Genomic DNA, 18250 nt, shown 5'->3' on the forward strand with positions numbered 1-18250 from the left:
TCCTGGGTTCGGGAAACAGGGAGGCGAAGGAGGAAGGAGACAGAACCAGGCCCTGGGAATGAGGCCCAGCCAGCAAGCGAGGCCAAGGAGGTGGGCGCCCTGCTCAGAGGAGCTGAGAGGCTGTGCCGGCCCAGCTGTCACAGCTCCTGAGCCCCTGCGTTCAGGACGCTGGAGAAAACCACTGCGATCGAGCCATCAGTCACTGGCGGCCTGGGCCTCTCCTCTCAAGCACTGGAGGAATTTTTCAACAGATGCAAATGACTTTCTTGGAGGGAGGGGAGCAAAGCTTCCCTCCCCGCCAGAGATGCCCGGAATCCTGAACTGGCCCTGGGCCCCAGCACGGCCCTCACACGCCTCTCCCCATGACTGGGGGCCGCCCCAGTGCCAGCCCCCACCCCGGGCCCTATCCATCTAACCCAGGAACGCCAGGGCAGACAAAGCAACGAGCCACCGGAAGGATGCAGAGGAGGGAAGCTGGCCCGCAGTGCAGGATGGGCTTCCATCGTCCTGAGCAGAGGTGGCGGCCCGTGAGGCGGCTCCCCCCCCCCCCCCCGCTCCCCAGCCCCCGTCCCCACCCCAGACCAGGGTGGATCTGCAGCCAGGACCCCGGCACCCCTCGCCCGGCTCCCCGCCCCCCTCCACGTAACACCGAAGCCCCCCCCATGCCTAACATTGCCCGAGGGTCGATTAGGACGTCTGGAGTTGATTAGACTCTGACACTGATGAAGCCCAGAGGTAATTAGTGAGAGAAAAAAAGTCCTGATCAGTCCTCAGCATAATTCTCTCCAATTATTCAAAGTTCATGCCTGCAGGGGGTGGAACATCTCCAGGAATATTTATTTATATCCCGAGTTTTTTCATCAACTTTGTGAATCTAGTTAATAATCACCAGGACTGAACTTGTTAACTTGGAGACTTCGATGGGGCCAAGCCGGTCTGACGCTCAGAGGCTCAGCCAAGGGACACTGGGGCCTGTCTTTTCTCCCCTGGAAGAAGCCTGGGGTTGCCACCGACATGTGTCACTTGGGCCTCACCTGGAGCTTGTGGGGGGCAGGGTCGACGGCAGGCCCTTCCTGTGGGTAGGAAAGTGGGAGGACGTAGGAGCAGCCACGCGCCCGGGGCCACGGGAGGTGGCTCCGCAGCAGGGCTCCTGTCCTGGGGACAACCTCTGGGTGGAGGCTAACATGGGGTCTTGGCCATCTGCTGTCCCCGGCCCGGCCTGCCCTGCTCTCCCTGGGTGCCCGGGACTGCAGCCGGTCTTCACCCCTGCACAGTGCACGCTTTGCCAAGCTGTGCACACCCCCAGTGGTCAAGGAGGCCCCTGCTGGTGGCTTAAGGCCCAGGCCAGGTCCTGTCTGTTTGTGGCCGGCAAGACAAGGCAAACTGCTGACCACAGGTGAGAGGGGTGTGGCCGGGGCCCAGCCGCACAGCTGCCAGGTGTGTGCGGTGGGAGAGCCCGCTTCCCACTCCGAGCCTCAGCAAAATCTCACGGGGACAGGCAGGGTCCCGGAGGGCCCCTGAGGTTTTGGGGAAGTCCCAGGGCAGATATGGGGACACCATGGTGACTCTGGTGACTCTGAACTTGGAGCACAATTGCTTGAGGACAGTGTGTAATTCTGTTTCCCGGTATTGCCCAGCTCAGACCTCCTATAGCTCAGGGACCAGGTGAATGGGGGGCGGGGAGGGGGGTCTAACTCCAGTCTAATCAATTCCATTAACAATGGAAGGAGAAAATCAAACATTAAAGAGAAAGGTTTTCGGGCTTCCCTGGTGGTACAGTGGTTAGGAATTCGCCTGCCAATGCAGGGGACACAGGTTTGAGCCCTGGTCCAGGAAGATCCCACATGCCGCGGAGCAACTAAGCCCGTGCGCCACAACTACTGAGCCTGCGCTCTAGAGCCCGCGAGCCACAACTACCGAGGCCGTGTGCCAAAAGTACTGAGCCCGCAAGCCACAACTACTGAAGCCCATGCACCTACGGCCCACGCTCTGCAACAAGAGAAGCCACCGCAATGAGAAGCCCGCGCACTGCAACGAAGACCCAACGCAGCCCAAAAATAAATAAATAAAAATGAAAGAGAAAGGCTTTCCATTCATCAGGTAAGTGCCGCAGCCTCTGATGCAGGTGAACAGAGCCCTCCCCCGCCAGGCCGCGCCCCCTCGGCAGCCGCCCCTCCCCCTCCATCCTCAGACCCTCCGAGTTAACAAGCTCGAGGACTTTGCAGGTCTGGAAAGCTAACGCAGGGTTTAGCTTTTGCCCTCAGAGGCCATGGGGCAGCATCTGGCAGGGCTGGCGTTCTTGGGGGGCTCTGGGCTGGGTGAATCAAGGTCCTTTCTGCCTGCAGAGTGTGGGGTCCATGCAGGTGCAGCTCTAAAAATGGTCGCCTCACTACTTTCATGTCCCACACGCCCTTCCAGAACCCTCCACTCCCGTGCCGAGTGGTGGAGTCCGTTCCAGCCCTGCGTTTGCGGTGGTCCCCAGGACGCAGCGTGATGAAGTGATGCTCTGTGACTCCGGACGCTGGCCACAAACGGCGACACCACTGCCACCTGGCTCTGTCCTGGGGACACAGACACCCCCTTCCGCCCACAGACTGCCCCCGCTGCAGCTCACCATCTGGGATGAGGCCCCTTCACCCGGGCAGGATGCCCCACCCAGTGCCTCGGCCAGCAGAGACCAGCGTCCAGTCCACGCCCAGCCCCGCCCACGGTGCAGATCTGGGAGCAGAATAAAGCGCTCTTGTTTCAGGCCACTGAGCTTGGGGCACTTTGTGGTGCAGCAACAGTACCATCAGAACGGGGGGAGCAGGGTGGGGCTGGGCTGCAGTGGTCCAAGCTGTGCCCCAGCTCCCCGGCTCTGCCCCCACTCCCACCCCCGGCTCCAGGCGTAAGCGGCTTCCGGGAGGAGATGAGGCCGGGGCTGCCTCTGCCTCCTTTCCCTTCTGGTCCGCATCCTGGAACTGAAGGCTCCAGTTTTCAGTGCGGAGGCTCAGAGCTCCGCCTCCCTCTGCCCCCTCTCTTCTCTGCTGCCGTCCAGGCTGCCCAGAAGAGCCCGCCTCAGCATCAGATGACGCTCTTTTTGGATTAATTTAGCCCAAATCAGCAAGGGATCTCCTCATTAGGAGATTTAATGAGGAGCTTATTAGCTGGGCGGTTCAGGGAAGGGTATTTGCTCCGTCTGCCCAGGTAATGCTGCTTCAAACCAGCCAAGAGGAAGTTCGGAGACACCCCCGTTCCCCCGTTCCCTTGAAGGTTCAGCAACCCCACCAAGGCGAAGGAAGAAGAGGGAACTGGGCACCCACTGGCCACAGTAAGAGGCCTGGCTGCTGGGTCCGGCGTTGCCACTGACCCACTGGCCAATCCCAGTCAACACCCCGCCCCACTCCCGGCCTCAGTTTCCACATTTGCGCCCTGACGGAGTTGGGCGAGATGAAGACGACACGGGGAGATATAATCGTTCAGTGCTTGCCACGTGCTGGCCCAAGTAACAGCATCCACCAGCAACAGGAATCCTGCCAACAGCCCAGGGAGGGGGTGCTCGATCTGCCCGGTTACAGGGAGCTGCTGGGAACATCCGCGCACCATTTTTGTGGGACATACGCGTGCGTCTCTCTTGGGTGAGAACCTAGGAGCGGAGCAGCTGGGTCTGGGTCGAGGGCAGGCGTTTCACTTCCCAAAGTGGCTGCCCCGCTTCCCACCCACCGTCAGTGGACGAGCGCCCCAGCTGACCACACCCTTGCTGACACCCGCTGTGGTGGGTCTTTGCTCATTCTAGCCTTTCCAGGAGGCGTGAGGCGCCGCCGTGCTGCAGTCCTCATGTGCCTTTTCCTAGTGACTAATGATACTGAGCATCCTTTCAATGTGCTGAAATGTCTGTTTAAATACTCGGCCCAGGGCTTCCCTGGTGGCGCAGTGGTTGAGAGTCTGCCTGCCAATGCAGGGGACACGGGTTCAAGCCCTGGTCTGGGAAGATCCCACGTGCCACGGAGCAGCTGGGCCCGTGAGCTACAAATACTGAGCTCTGCGCGTCTGGAGCCTGTGCTCCGCAGCAAGAGAGGCCGCGACAGTGAGAGGCCCGCGCACCGCGATGAAGAGTGGCCCCCGCTTGCCACAACTAGAGAAAGCCCTCGCACAGAAACGAAGACCCAACACAGCCAAAAATAAATAAATGAATAAATAAATTAAATACTCGGCCCATTTCAAACACTGGGCTCTGAGTCTTCTTATCGCTGAGTTATGAAAGGTCTTCATATATTCTGAATACAAGTCCTTCATCAGATATATGTTTTGCAAATATTTTCTTCTAGTCTGCAGCGTGCCTTTTCGTGGGAGAAAAGAACTTAGGGACCTTGGGTTTGGCAAACATTTCTCAAATGTGACACAAAAAGCACAGATTGTAAAATAAAGTGGACTTGATGAATATTTAACGTGTTTGCCCTTCAAAAGACACTGTGGTGCCCACTTTAAAGATGGGAAGAGTGAGACATGAAGGGCTAAGGCATCTTGCCTTTCCTCTGTGAGTCTGGGCAGGAGTGTGGTGAGGGGAAGAAAAGGACTCGCCTGGGGTGACCCCGCTCCCTGCTCAGCTCTGTGGCCTCAGAATCTTATCCAAATTACTGTCCGGCCCCCACTGGTTACCGAGCGGGTGGGAGGCCACAGCACTGCCCAGCGATGCACCCCTACTGCTGAGTGGTGGCGCCAGCCTTGCAGCCAGGGGTCTGGCCCCAGGGGAGGTTCTGAGGCTCAGAGACTGAGTGTGTGCCCCGTGGCTGCAGGGCTGGGGGGTCCCAGGAAGGCTGGGAAGCAGAGACTGTCAGAGCCCGTGAAGCGGCAGGAGGTGGCCTTGGGAGAGAAGCCTGGCCCAGAAACAAGGAGTTGGGCACATGTGGGGGCCAGCTGGGGACCCGGGGGGCACTCAGCACAGGCTCTGTGCCGCCACCAAGCACCTCATGGGACCTCACAGGCCCCTGCCTCGGCCCCAAGGTCAGACTGGGGCATGGGTCCCCTAGGCTGGTCATACCCTCAGAAGGCATCTACCCTGGTTCACGGATGGCCCAAGAAGGGAGGGGGGCCCCCAAATCATACAGGGGGGCCACGGTGAGGTAGGGCCAGCCCCAGCATTACCTACCAGGCGAGGGGGCTTCTCAGTCTCCACTGGGCCTCCCTGCCTCCAGGCCTCTCCCACAGGAGCTGGCGACACAGCAGCCCCCCTGCCACCACTCCAAAACCTGGGATGGCCCCCAATTCCACAGACTGTCCGGGCGCCAGGCCCTGGGCTGGGCGCTGGGGACGCAGAGGAGGGGACATATGGGGACACGGTTTCTGCTGGCCGACGTCTCAGCCGGGTATCCCAGGCCCTCTGTACGACTCCGGCAGAGTTCTCAGGTGCTCTGGCCCTCGCTGACCCACAACTGACCCATCCTTCTTAGCTCTGGGCTTGCTCTTGGGGCTGGGTTGGACTTCTCCTCCAGGATGCCTTCCTGGGCCCCATAAACCCTGGAGGCCCAGCTTGGGACACAACAAGGACCAGAGCGACTCACAAAGCCCCCACCTCAGTCCCTTCGTAGGAGAAATGGGACTATCTCAGGGAGGGGCCTATGAGCTAACGTGTGCACGTGTCTGCTGTGGGTGCAGAGCGCTTTGGAACCTGGAAAGCGCTTCGCGCGCTGGCAGCCTCTGAGGACACGCCCTCCCGCTATCGGCGCCCTTGCGCCCGGCTCTTCCCGTGCTGAATGGGCCGATTCCCAGGGCCGTGAAACGTTGCACCTCCCCTCCCTGCCATCTTGGGTCACTGGCTCTGGGAGGCCAGCCGCCGTGCCGTGAGGACACTCGGCCTGAGCAGGGGCCAGGTGGGAGGAACCGAGGCCTCGGCCACTACTGACCCTGAGCCACCTGGACGGGGAGCCTCCGGCCGCAGTCAAGCCTTCAGATGCAGCCTCGTGAGAGCCCCTGAGCTGGAACCACCCAGCTAAGCGACCCCCAGATGCCTCACCCCGGAAATTATGGGAGATAATACGCATTGTTCTACTTCACTAAATTTGGGGGAGATTTGTTATGTAGCAAGAGATGTCGAATACACAAACCATTTGCTTTGTGAACCAAAAATAATGATAATAACAATGATAAAGTATCTTTGCAGGAGCAGTGGTTTGGAGCTGCCCCCGGGGGCCACCGTGACGGCGCCGGGTGGGGCTTCCCCATGAAGACGCGCGCTGAGAATGCCCACACACCCAGATCGCCCAGCAGCTGCCTCCAAGTCGTTTCGCCCAGGCAGGGGCTGGAAGGGGGTCTCAGGACCCCCTTCTCTGCCTCCCCCCGGTCCAATTATTGCCCCTTTCAGCAGGAAAAGCCCTCACACGGTTTCCCCCATCCATGGCTTATGCAATCAAGTCTCTGTTCTCACTCAAAAACGCTTTCTTTCTCAAAAAGCCTTGCCCTTGCAAAAGAAATCCTCTGCACTTTCGGAATCTTACCTCTGCTGAGAGTTTTTAAAAATTCATCCAGAAAGTCAATTGATTTCTTTGTTCTTCGCTGTGTCTGCTTCCCCCCTGAGGCAGCCGGGGCCCCGATTCAGTGGGCAGAGGCCACAGAGAAACAAGAAAACTGTGGAAGAGACAAAAACCTCCGTTATTAACTACAGACTGTATGCTGTCACAAGTGGGCCCAGGCTGCCAGGGTGTCAGGCGAGCCCCAGGACCCAGTGGTGGCGGAGCCGCGGTGGGTGGATCGGGGTCAGCTGCCTCCCCCAGGCCCCCAGCCCTAGCCTTCCCGCCAGCCCGGAGGCCACCCCCTGGGATGTTAGCCCTGCCAGCCCTGCATGCTCTGTCTAGCCAGGGACACACGTGTCGGTGCAAACGGCCCTCGGTGTGCACAGGTGAGGTGGGGGGTACGGTGGTGGCCAGAGCGGGGCTTTAGTTCACTGCTGACATCAGCTCAGAGGGGAGAGCAAACCTGAGGCTTCCCCAGGCCCCTGCCCTGCCCCTTGGGCCTCAGTGGCCCCCACTGCTCGCCTCTCTGTCCTCTGTGCTTAGCCACTGCCTCCTCGGGGTACCTGGAGGCTTCCACTGGACACAGACAGTGAGGGGCACCCCTGGATGCCCAGTTAATGCCACCTGCACCAAGAGGGGACATGTCTGGGGCCCCCACTGCATTGCCCTGTGATGGGGACCTGAGCTCCTGGGATCTTGGCACAAATAGGTGCAAATGGTGATCTGTGTCTGTCCCAGAGTCAGTGGCATGAAAACCCCCCTCAGACTTGGCCCAGCCCCTCATCCTTCTTGGGGAAGGCGTGTAACCCCGTCAGCTTCAGATTTTGACTGTCCTTGTACGGAAGTCAAAGAAAACCAGAGTGTGAAGGGCCCTGGGAAATCACTTCATTCAACCTGCTCGTTTAAAGACAGAGAAACTTAGGGGCTTCCCTGGTGGCACAGTGGTTGAGAGTCCGCCTGCCGATGCAGGGGACGTGTGTTTGTGCCCCGGTCCAGGAAGATCCCACATGCCACGGAACGGCTGGGCCCGTGAGCCATGGCCGCTGAGCCTGTGTGTCCGGACCCTGTGCTCCGCAGAGGGAGAGGCCACAACAGTGAGAGGCCTGCGTACCGCAAAAAAAAAAAAAAAAAAGAGAGAAACTTAGGTCCTGGAAGGTATTTCTAAACCCCAGTGTCCAGCATGGTTGGTGATTGGGAAGGGATGGGTAGGGGAACGTGAAGGTGGGTAGAAGAGGGAAGGATGTGGGTGAAGGATGGGTGGGTGGATGGGTGGGTGAATAGGTGAAGGATGTATGAGTAAATGATGAATAGTTGGATGAATAGGTAAATGGATGAAGGATGGGTGGGGTGGATGGATGGATAGATGGGAGTATGGATGGATGAATGGGTGAAAAATGGATGGTTCGATGGATGGGAATGTGGATGGGTAAATACGTGAATAATGCCTGGGTGGATGGGAACTCACAGCATTAGGCCTCCCACTAGCACCCTAATTTTAGTCCATAAAGTAATGAACTTGTCTGGAAATATGACCAAAGCCTTAGGAAAAACTCTTCCATATACCCAGCTCCGACGGGCTCTTCATAGATGGTGGAGAATAAGTGATGATCCCCTCACCGCAAGAAACTCAGTGGGTAATGCAAGGGGCCCGGCAACTCTATATGGGGGACAACAAACGTTGAGTATGTTAGTTCAGAGAGTGGACACAGTGATGGACAGACCACATCAGGGAAAAGCAGGAGAAGTTCCTGCAAAGTTCAGCCTGCAGGAGAGGAAACAATATAAACCATAACAACGGCCAACTCTCAGAGATCAGTGCAAAGGCTGCACCAGGTCTGGTTTTGTTTGTCTTGAGAGATTGACAAGCGATTTGTAAAATTCACAGGGAATGCAAAAGACCTAGATGAGGCAAAGTGATTGAAAAAGAACAAAGTTGGAGCACTAACACAACCTGATTTCAAGACAGATTATAAAACTATAGTGATCAAGACAGTGGGGTATTGGTATAATACAGACAAACAGGCATGGAGTAGAGTCCAGAAATAGATGCACACATACATACACAGCTAATTTTTGACAAAGGGACAAAGGCAACTTAGTAGAGAAAAAGACAATCATTTCAGCCAACGATATTGGAATATTTGGATATCCATATGTTAAAAAAAACAAACAAAAAATTTTGATCCATATCTCACACTACATACAAAATGTAATTCAAAATGGATCATAGACCCAAATGTAAAACCTAGAATTATAAAACTTATAGAATACAACATAGGAGAAAATCTTTGTGACCTTTGCTTAAGTGAGGATTGTTTAGATAACGATATCAAAGGCATGATCCAAAAAATAAAAATTAATAAACTGGGCATCGTCAAAAGTAAAAATTCCTGGGCTTCCCTGGTGGCACAGTGGTTGAGAGTCCGCCTGCCGATGCAGGGGACACGGGTTCGTGCCCCAGTCTGGGAGGATCCCACATGCCGTGGAGCGGTTGGACCCGTGAGCCATGGCCGCTGAGCCTGCACGTCCAGAGCCTGTGCTCCACAACGGGAGAGGCCACAACAGTGAGAGGCCCGCGTACCTCAAAAAAAAAAAAAAAAAAAAAAAGTAAAAATTCCTGTTCTTTAAAGGTAACTGTAAAGAGAATGAAAGGACAACTCACAGAACGGGGGAAAATATTTGCAAATTGTATATCTAACAAAGAATTTATATACAGAATGTGTAAAGAATTCTCAAAATTCAAGAATAATAAACCAAAAAGTCAATTTTAAAACGGGCAAAAGATATGAACAGATACTTCACCAAAGAAGATATGCAAATGGCAAATAAATACCTGAAAAAGAAGCTCAAAGCTAATAATCATTTGGGAAATACAAATTAAAATCACAATGAGATACCTCTCAGCACCTATTAGAATGACAAAATTTTAAAAAATCCAATCATGTCAAGCGTTAGTGAGGATTTAGAGGAACTGGAACGCTCGTACACTGCTGACGTGAACACAAAACTGTACAACCACTTTGGAAAATAGTTTGGCAGATTCTTAAAAGGTGGAAGTTAAATGCATACCTGCCATGTGACCAAAACATTTCACTCCTAGGTATCTACCCAAGAGAAATAAAAAGATGTGTCCATACAAAGAATTGTACAATAATCTTCATAGCAGCCCAATTTGCAGTAGCCTAAACTGGCAACAACCCAAATGTCTATTAACAGGTGAATAAACAAATTGTGACATATCCATTCAATGGAATGCTATTCAACAATAAAAAGGAATAAACTATTGATACACACAACATCACCAATAAATCTCAAAAAAAAATAATGCAAAGTAAAACTACCTCTATTAAGAGATGACACAACCTTATACATAGAAAATCCTAAAGAATCTATACACACAAAAGAAACAGAGCTAATAAACAAATTCAGCAAAGTTGCAGAATATAAGATCGACACACAAAAGTCAGTGGTATTTCTATACATTAACAATGAGCAATCTGAAAAGGAAATTGAGAAAACAATTCCATTAACAATAGCATCAAATACTTAATAATAAGAATCAGATACTTAATAATAAATTAAGTAAACCAAGGTCGTAGGTACAAACTGATATAAGGAAATCTATAAAACATAGAAATCTATAAAACATCTAAATAAATGGAAATACATCCCATGTTCATGGATTGGAAGACTTAATAATGTTAAAATGACAATATTCCCCAAATTGATCTACAGATTCAATGCAATTCCTATCAAAATTCCAAGGCCTTTTTTGCAGAAATGGACAAGCTAGTTCTAAAGTTCATATGGAATTGCAAGGGGGTCCCAAATAGCCAAAATAATCTTGAAAAAGAAGGACAAAGGTGGAGGATTCAACTCGCACTTTCTGATTTCAAAAGTTACTACAAAGCTACAGTAATCAAACAACGTGGTACTGATGTGAGGATAGACATAACGATCAGTGAGAGTCCAGAAAAAACTCATACATCTCTGGCCAACTGATCTCCAACATGCAGGCCACTACTATTCAATGGGGGTAAATAGTTTCTTCAACGGATGGTTCTGGGGCAACTGGAGAGCCACACGTGAAAAAAATGAAGCTGGACCCCTACCTCACACCATATATAAAAATTAACTCAAAATAAACTTGAAAACATGAACATCACAGCTAAAACAATAAAATTCTTGGAAGAAAACAGAGGCAAATCTTTATGACCTTGGATTTAGCGATGGTTTCTTAGATATGACAGCAAAAACACAAGCAACAAAAGAAAACATAGATAAATTGGACTTCATCATACTTTAAAACTTTTGTGCATCAAAGGACCCCACCAAGAAAGTGAAATGACAGAATGGGAGAAAATATTTGCAAAACATATCTGGTAGGGGTCTAGTACCCAGAACGTATAAAGAACTCATACAACTCAAGAATAAAAAGACAGCCCAATTTTTAAAATGAGCAAAGGATCTCAATAGACATTCATTTCTCCAAAGAAGATATGCAAATGGTCAACAAGACATGAAAAGATGCTCAGCATCATTAGTTAGGGAAACGCAAATCAAAACCACGGTGAGGTACCACTCCACACCTACTAGTTTGACCACAATAATAAAAAAGAAAAGAAAAGAATAGGTGTCGGAAGGATGTAGAGAATTGAACCTCGTGCAAGCTGGTGGGGTGTAAAATGGTGCAGTCGCTGTGGAAAACACTTCGGCAGTTCCAGAATGTTCAACACAGAGTTACCATGTCACCCAGCAATTACATGCCTAGGTACAGACCCCAAAAGAACAGAAAAGAGTTGTTTAAACAAAAACTTGTACATAAACGTTCATAGCAGCATTATTCACACTAGACAAGAGGTGGAAATAACTCAAATGGCCATCAACTGATGAATGGACAGATAAATAGAATGTGGTCTGTTCATATGATGGAATATTTTTCTGCCACAAAAAAAGGAATGAAGTGCTGACACCCGCTACAACCTAGAGGAACCTTGAAAACGTGATGCTGAATGAAAGAAACCGGACACAAAAGGCCACATATCGTGTGATTCCATTGATATGAAATGCCCAAATAGGCAAGTCCTATTCCGGATTTGCTTAAAATCCTAAAAAGACACATAAGGCTACATGCTATATGATTATATTTATATAATGTTCTAGAAAAATCCAAGCTATTAGTACAGAAAACAGATCCGTGATTGCAGGGACTGGAGGTTGGGGAGGAGGGGGGCCCAACCGCAAAGGGACTTCAAGTGGGACCTAGTATCCAGAGAGCCCGAGAGGTGGGAAAGGAATGAGGGTTCTCTAAAGGTGGGCACAACAGCTCAGACACCTGGCAGGCCGCAGGAAGAAGGAGCTCTGCCCCGCGGGCTCCTGTCCACTAGGGCCCCAGATCGCGGGCGGCTATCCATGCGCCAAGGTCTCACTGAGCACCATGGATTCAAAGATGTGCTTGGCTGTAGTTTCTAAAACTGGCCACGGCTATATTCCTGGTCCCTGGTGGTGGTCAGGACTCTACTCCCCTTTGAACTGTGCTCCCTCCTCTTGAATCTGGGTGGGGACCCATGTCTCCACCAGCCAGGACGGTGCAGAGAAGCACTCTGTATGTTCTGGGCTAGGTCACAGACAGGACACCGCTTGTGCTGGGCACTGTCTCCGGGTGCTTGCCCGGCCCCCGCACTGTGAGGAAGCCCAGACCCCACGGAGAAACCGCCAGTCAGCCCTCAGCCCCGTGTGTCACCTGGTGATGAAGGAGAGGCCTAATGCCAGGGGCTCAGCGGCCTTGGCCTTCGAAGGCAGCCAGGCCCGCCTCACACCCAATCTCCCGTGACGACGGGCGGGCAGGCCCACCCAGGGCTCACACGGAGCTGGAGGGGCCCGGAGCCTAGAGAGGGCCCGTGGGACCGGGGTGCAGGCCACACGGGGGGCCTTCTGTGCTCTGTGGCCCCCGGCCTCTCCCCACCCAAGGCTTAGCCCAGAGCCCGAGACCTTGGATCCCATTATCCGCCCCCATCCCCAGGCCAAAGCTCTCAGGCTCCAGATCGAATTACAGGCCCGGGAGAGAGCAGGCGGGGAGATGATGGGCATCCGGGACCCCTCCCCTTCCAGCCCGCCTGGGGTCCCTGGTCTTTGTTGGTGACTTAATCCCAGGCTCTGGGGAAAATACGTGGCCCCCAGGAGAAGCAATAAAACACAGACACTGGCCCCCAGGCTGAGGTGTGCAAGGAAAGGACGATTTATGAGTCTCTGTGACTCAGCTGAAGCTCGGCCTTGAGGCACTGCTTGCCCCACGGCGGGAACTCAGCTGCTGTCCGTCTGAGCTCCCCTCGCTTCTCCCCGCAGACGTGGGTCTGAGTTCTTCTGTGTGTGTGGAGAGGGGCCGCTCTCACCACCGCCTGCCCTGGGGCATTGCCCCATGGCCCTCGGGTGTGGCCCATGTCCTTCAAGACCCCACAAGTCACCTTGGTCCCTGTGGTCACATGGCCTCCAGGGCTCTCTCTGCTTTGCTGGGACGTCCTGTTCCCATCCCTGGCCGGCTCCCTGATTGTCCTTTTATTGATGTGCAGGAGTCCTCTGTGTAGCCTGGGTGTTAATCCCTCGTTGGTTATGCGTATTCTAAATATCTCCTCTGTGTCTGGTGGTCTTATTGCTGTGTTTACGGTGTGCTTTGTCATACCAAGTTTTCTAATTTTGCTCTGGTTGGATTTATCAATATTTCCCTTCATTTTTTGTTTAAGAAGTCTTTCTCCACCCGGAGATGGTAAAAAAGTTTTCCCTGCACACTTAGGTCTCTAACTATCGGGGTCGCATTTCATAGTGATGTGAGGTGGGGTCTCACCTGGTGATTTCGGTCTAGGGGGTGATTTCCCAGGTCCCTTATTGCTTGATCCCTCTTTTCCCTCTGATTAGTATAGCCACCATCCCCTTGTGATAAATGGGGTGGTTTGAGTTCCTGGAAGCCCTAGGGGAGGGGAAATGTGGAAGAGGAGAGAGATGAGTGGGCCTTGAGGGAGCAAGGAGGCCAACTGAGGTGGAGGCGGCTGGGATGCTGGGACCATGTGGCAGACGGAGGATTCCTGGGGGAGGGGCGCTGGGGACGCTGAACAGTTAAATGGGACACTTTTGAGGGATGGGCCACATTGGGATGTCTGTGTTCTGTGATAGAAGCTTCCTTGGACCCCGAACCCTTGTGACGAACCTCCTTTGCACACAGAAGCCTTGTGTGAGGGTCAGGCCTCTGGCGGGGGGGGGCAGGGGCGGGCAAAGCACAGGCCCTGGAGTCAGGAGGCCCAGCCGCCCTGCTAGCTGAGACCCTGGCCTCCTGCAGGCTCCCCACCTGTGAAGTGGGGTCGGGGCAGAGGGCTCCCTGCCCTTGACCTCGGCCCCAGCCTCACCATCCACCTGCTGGAGGGGGTCACCCAGCCCGCTGAGGGACCGGGGCTTGCTCAAGGCCACACAGAGTTACAGGAGAGAAGACCAGGCCTGGGACTCCGGGCTCCCAGCTGGGGCCCCCTCTCGCGCAGGACAGCTACCCCAGCCCTCGGGGAGGGGACACTCGGACCCCCTGGTGACACTGCCTCCCAATCGCCTTCCCCACCTTGGTCCCCCCCCCCCCCCCGGCTCAGCCACCAGCTCCAGTCCTCACACCACAGTGCCCAGTGGGGCTGGCAGCTCAGATAGGAAACCAGGGGCTGCCTGGGAGGCTGGGCGGGCAGGAGTCCTGGAGCCCTGGGTTGGGGGTGTCTGCTTCCTGGGGCTTCCCTAACAAAGCACCACAGGCTGGACGGCTTAAACAACAGAGACTGATTTTCTCCCCATCCTGGAGTCTGGACATCTGAGATCAAAGTATCAGCAGTGCTGGCTCCTTCTGAGGCCTCTCTCCTTGGCGTGCAGATGGCCGTCTTCCCCTTGTGTCCTCCTGGGGTCGCCCCTCTGTGCGTCTGAGTACTAGCCTCCTTTTCTTATAAGGACCCCAGACACACTGGATTAGGGCCCACCCATGTGACCTCATTTTACCGTAATTCTCTTTATAGGCCCCGTCTGCATACACAGTCACACGCTGAGGTGCTGTGGGTAGGGCTTCAACACATGAAGTTGGTGGGGGACACAGTTCAGCCCATAACGGGGGGGTGGGGACAGAGAAGGGTCACGGGAGAGGATGGAGAGGGGTTCGGGGGCAGCTGGGATCTGGCCCCATTACCTGCATTGAGCCTTTGGAGGGGTGGGTGTTCTGGGGTTCGAGAGGGCTGTGCCGGTGTGATGCCTGGGGCATGGGGCTTGCTTTGCGGGTGATGGGGGTGTCGGGGGCAGAGGACCCTCCACTGGGGCCTTGGGCAACACCCAGGGGACCTTCCTGCCCCTGAGTGGGAGGCACATGCTGTCTACCGCGGGCATCACCGGGGAAACACAGATTCAATCCTCAGTGAGATGCCACTTCAGAACCACCAGCTGGGCAAAAATTCAGGTCCGACAGAATGGAGTGCTGGTGAGAGGCTCTGGAGCAACGGGAACTCTCCCAGTGGCGGAACAGCAGATAGGTGCCATCATTTCGAAAATCCGTCCGGCCGTTTCTCCTGGAGTTGCACACACCTGCCCGGGACCCGGCTGCTGAGCTCCTGGCCGCGCGCCTGAACCCCTCGCCCACGTGTGTTGGGACTGGCATGTGATCAAGAAGCGCCGCGAAGAGCACCGTGTGTATTTCACGGGAAATGAATGAATGGCGTTCACGCGGTTGCCCTGGCCAGCGGTTAATGTAAACAGACGATCGACGAACCAGACACAGACCGACTCGGATAAGCCTCGGGAGGGTCATATTTGAGCAGAAAAGCAATGCTGAATGTCAGGGACTCAAGGTACCGTCTATGTCAAGTTTAAACATTGATCCTGCAGGCTGCTGGGATGTAAGCATGTGTTGTAAACATACAGAAACACTGTGGGACTGAGCCATGCTGAAAAAAGATCTGAGAAAAGGGCATGTGTCAGAATGTTACGTCTGCTCGGCCTGGGTGCCGGGCTCACAGGTGTTCATCACGTCACTGTCTGCCCCTCAGCCAGCGGAGAATTCTCCTAATTATTCCAGGAGTGGTTTGACCATTCCCAGGTCAAGCGCAGGCCCGGCTCTGCTCCAACCCCTTCCGTGTCTCTGTCCCGAGCAGGGCCTCTTCCCCTCGTCCCCCTGCAGCGAGGAGAGGGCTTCTCACCTGGGAGCCACAGCCCCACCCCCGCCTCAGACACGGACTACCTACACCAGACCTGGGTTTAAATCACACTTAGTGCCTGGGCTGTGTCGAGACCCTCCTGACCCGGAGGTCGCAGAGCAGCAACCCCAAGCCCCCCGAGGTGTGTGGAGGGTGGGACCCGGGGCAAGTAGTCCCAGGTCAGAGGCCATGAGGGATGCTCAGGTGAGACGTGTCCTCATCCAGAGCAGGTCAAATGAGAGGTGGTCCCAGGTCGGCGACCCAGGAGGTCAGATGTCAGCATGGGCCCTGGAGCCCCTTCCCCTGGATGTGTCTGCGCAGGGGAGAAGGAGACAGCTGGGGGGGGCAGCACCCACACGCCCAGCACTTGAGGCATTGCAGTTTGCAAAGGGCGGGGGTCTCTGGCACCTGCCCCAGAAGCCACCTGTGGGCAGAAGGAGCTGGCCAGCTAGGGAGCCACGCCCACGAGAGGGGGACCAGGCTGGTGGCCCGAGAGAGGTTGCCTGCAAAGGAGGGGTGTGCTCCCATTTCACAGGTGAGAAAACTGAGGCCCCAGGAGGACACAGGACCCCCATGAGGCCACACTCAGCTGGGGAGGAACTGAGCTTGGGTCCAAACCAGGCCACTCCACCACCACCCGCCACCTGCTGGGCTGGATCTCATGCTCCTGGGTGGAGGCGACACTTCCGTGCGGATGGTTTACCTCTCCGCCCTGCTCCCTTCTCAGCTCCAGCCCCCGCCTCTCACCAGACCTTCAGATCCACTGCCCTTTCCCTAGACCTGCTCAAACGGGATGTGTTCAAACAGAGTGCCTCGTTCTCTGCTCCTCGGCAACGGCTCAGGCCAAAACCTCTGATCATACCCTCTTCCTGGCAACGCCCCCAAGGCCAGAGCAAGTCCAGGAGCCCCAGTCCCCCCTCCAGCCAGTGGCCACGCCGGGATCTCCATGTTCTCCCGCCTTCCACTCCCCAGTGAGGAGGCAGCTCCAGCCTTCAGAGCACAGATCACATCCCTCGCAGCTGAGCGCCCCGTGGCTTCTCACGTCCCTCCCCCCCACCAGCCTCAGGGCTTCCTTCCTCTACCTCCCTGCCCTCAGTTCCTCCTGCTCCAGTGGCCACACGGGCCACATTGCTTTGTTTTTCTTTTTCAAACTTGACTTTCAATTTAATTATCTTATTACTGATAGTTTTATTTATTTATTTATTTTTGGCTGCGTTGGGTCTTCATTGCTGCTTACAGGCTTTCTCTAGTTGCAGAGAGCAGAGGCTACTCTTCATTGCGGTGCACGGGCTTCTCATTGCGGTGGCTTCTCTTGTTGCAGAGCACAGGCTCTAGGGGTGCGGGCTTCAGTAGTTGCAGCACGTGGTCTCAGTAGTTGTGGCTCGCGGGCTCTAGAGCACAGGCTCAGTAGTTGTGGCGCACGGACTTAGTTGCTCCACGGCATGTGGGATCTTCCCAGACCAGGGAATGAACCCGTGTCCCCTGCATCGGCAGGCGGATTCTCAACCAGCACGCCACCAGGAAAGTCCCACAGGCCACATTTCTGACCCGCGTTTCTGATCCACCCCAGGGCCTTTGCCCTTGCTATTTCTTCTGCCTGGAAAGCTCTTCCTCCAGATCTGCACGTGGCCAAAGTCACCTTTACAGATAAAGAACCCCAATGGACACAGGGAACAAGCCCTGATGGGAGGAGGAGTGGCCTTGTTGTCATAAAAGAGGCCTAAGTAAATAGTCACTTGGCTGGGACGGTGGAGGGGATGCCAATCTGCTTGAGGGTCTGGATCAGGTCCACCTCTAGGGTCTCTTGTGGCCTTGAGGGGCCTCCGTTTCTCCCATTGGCAATGAAGGGGTAGACCAGATGGCCCCTCAGGGCCAGGTCTGATGGGAATGTGACATTTGGAACTGCCACCCAGGGGACCTCCAGTCAGTCTGGCCCATCACCCCCAGGAGAAGGACACTCGCAACAGCCAGTCAGGAGACCAAGGCCCTCGGCATGCAGGTGGAGCCAGGAATTCAGCCTCGCTGTGCCAATTTAATCCAGCCCCCTGACTGGCAAAGCCCATTACAGCTTGTCAGCATACAGCAGGTACCCCCAGCCCAGCCCAACTTCTCCAGCCTGGGTGATGAGCAGAGCCGCTCAAGTGGATCTAAGATGCCCCTAATTGGAATCCTGACGATTCGGAAACTAACGATACACTCAACTCATTCTTAATTGGCGTGGTGCCGCTGGAGACGCAGGGCGGTGAGAGCCGAGGGCTGGCTCTGACATGAGCCATCATTAGAGCTCCTCAGGCAGCTCTGCACCCCTGCACCCCCGGAGCCGTGGCCCGGCAGACCCCACCCCACCTCCCCAGTCTTCTCTCTGACAGCTGGGTCTGGGGCAGCTGTTTCTGAGGCTCCTAGGGGGCCCCGGGTCCTGTGCTTGCGAAGATCCCCACCCTTCTGGGGTGCTGGGAGGTCTCTACTCTCCCTCATCGCCAGCATTGCCTCCCTGGGTCAGCCTCAGCTGGTCTGACGGGGACCTCATTAAGTGTGTGGGGAAAACCAACCAGAGCATCGGGC

The 18250-nt window shown here is 54.8% G+C and overlaps 1 long non-coding RNA gene across 5 annotated transcripts in view; it reads right to left on the minus strand.

Moving 5' to 3' along the window:
• The window catches only part of LOC116740543, a 54214-nt gene that overhangs the window by 13090 nt on the left and 22874 nt on the right, over positions 1 to 18250 (minus strand). For 4 of the 5 annotated variants that reach the window (XR_004345896.1, XR_004345897.1, XR_004345895.1 and 1 more), the window contains exons 2-3: positions 8052 to 8145; positions 6474 to 6603 (exon numbers count right to left, since the gene is read on the minus strand). This is a non-coding gene — a long non-coding RNA (uncharacterized LOC116740543). The remainder of the gene's footprint in view (positions 1 to 6473; positions 6604 to 8051; positions 8146 to 18250) is intronic. The other variant, XR_004345894.1, reaches the window with a different exon arrangement.

Source organism: Phocoena sinus, chromosome 15, assembly GCF_008692025.1.
Source record: "Phocoena sinus isolate mPhoSin1 chromosome 15, mPhoSin1.pri, whole genome shotgun sequence".
Classification (NCBI taxonomy): domain Eukaryota; kingdom Metazoa; phylum Chordata; class Mammalia; order Artiodactyla; family Phocoenidae; genus Phocoena; species Phocoena sinus.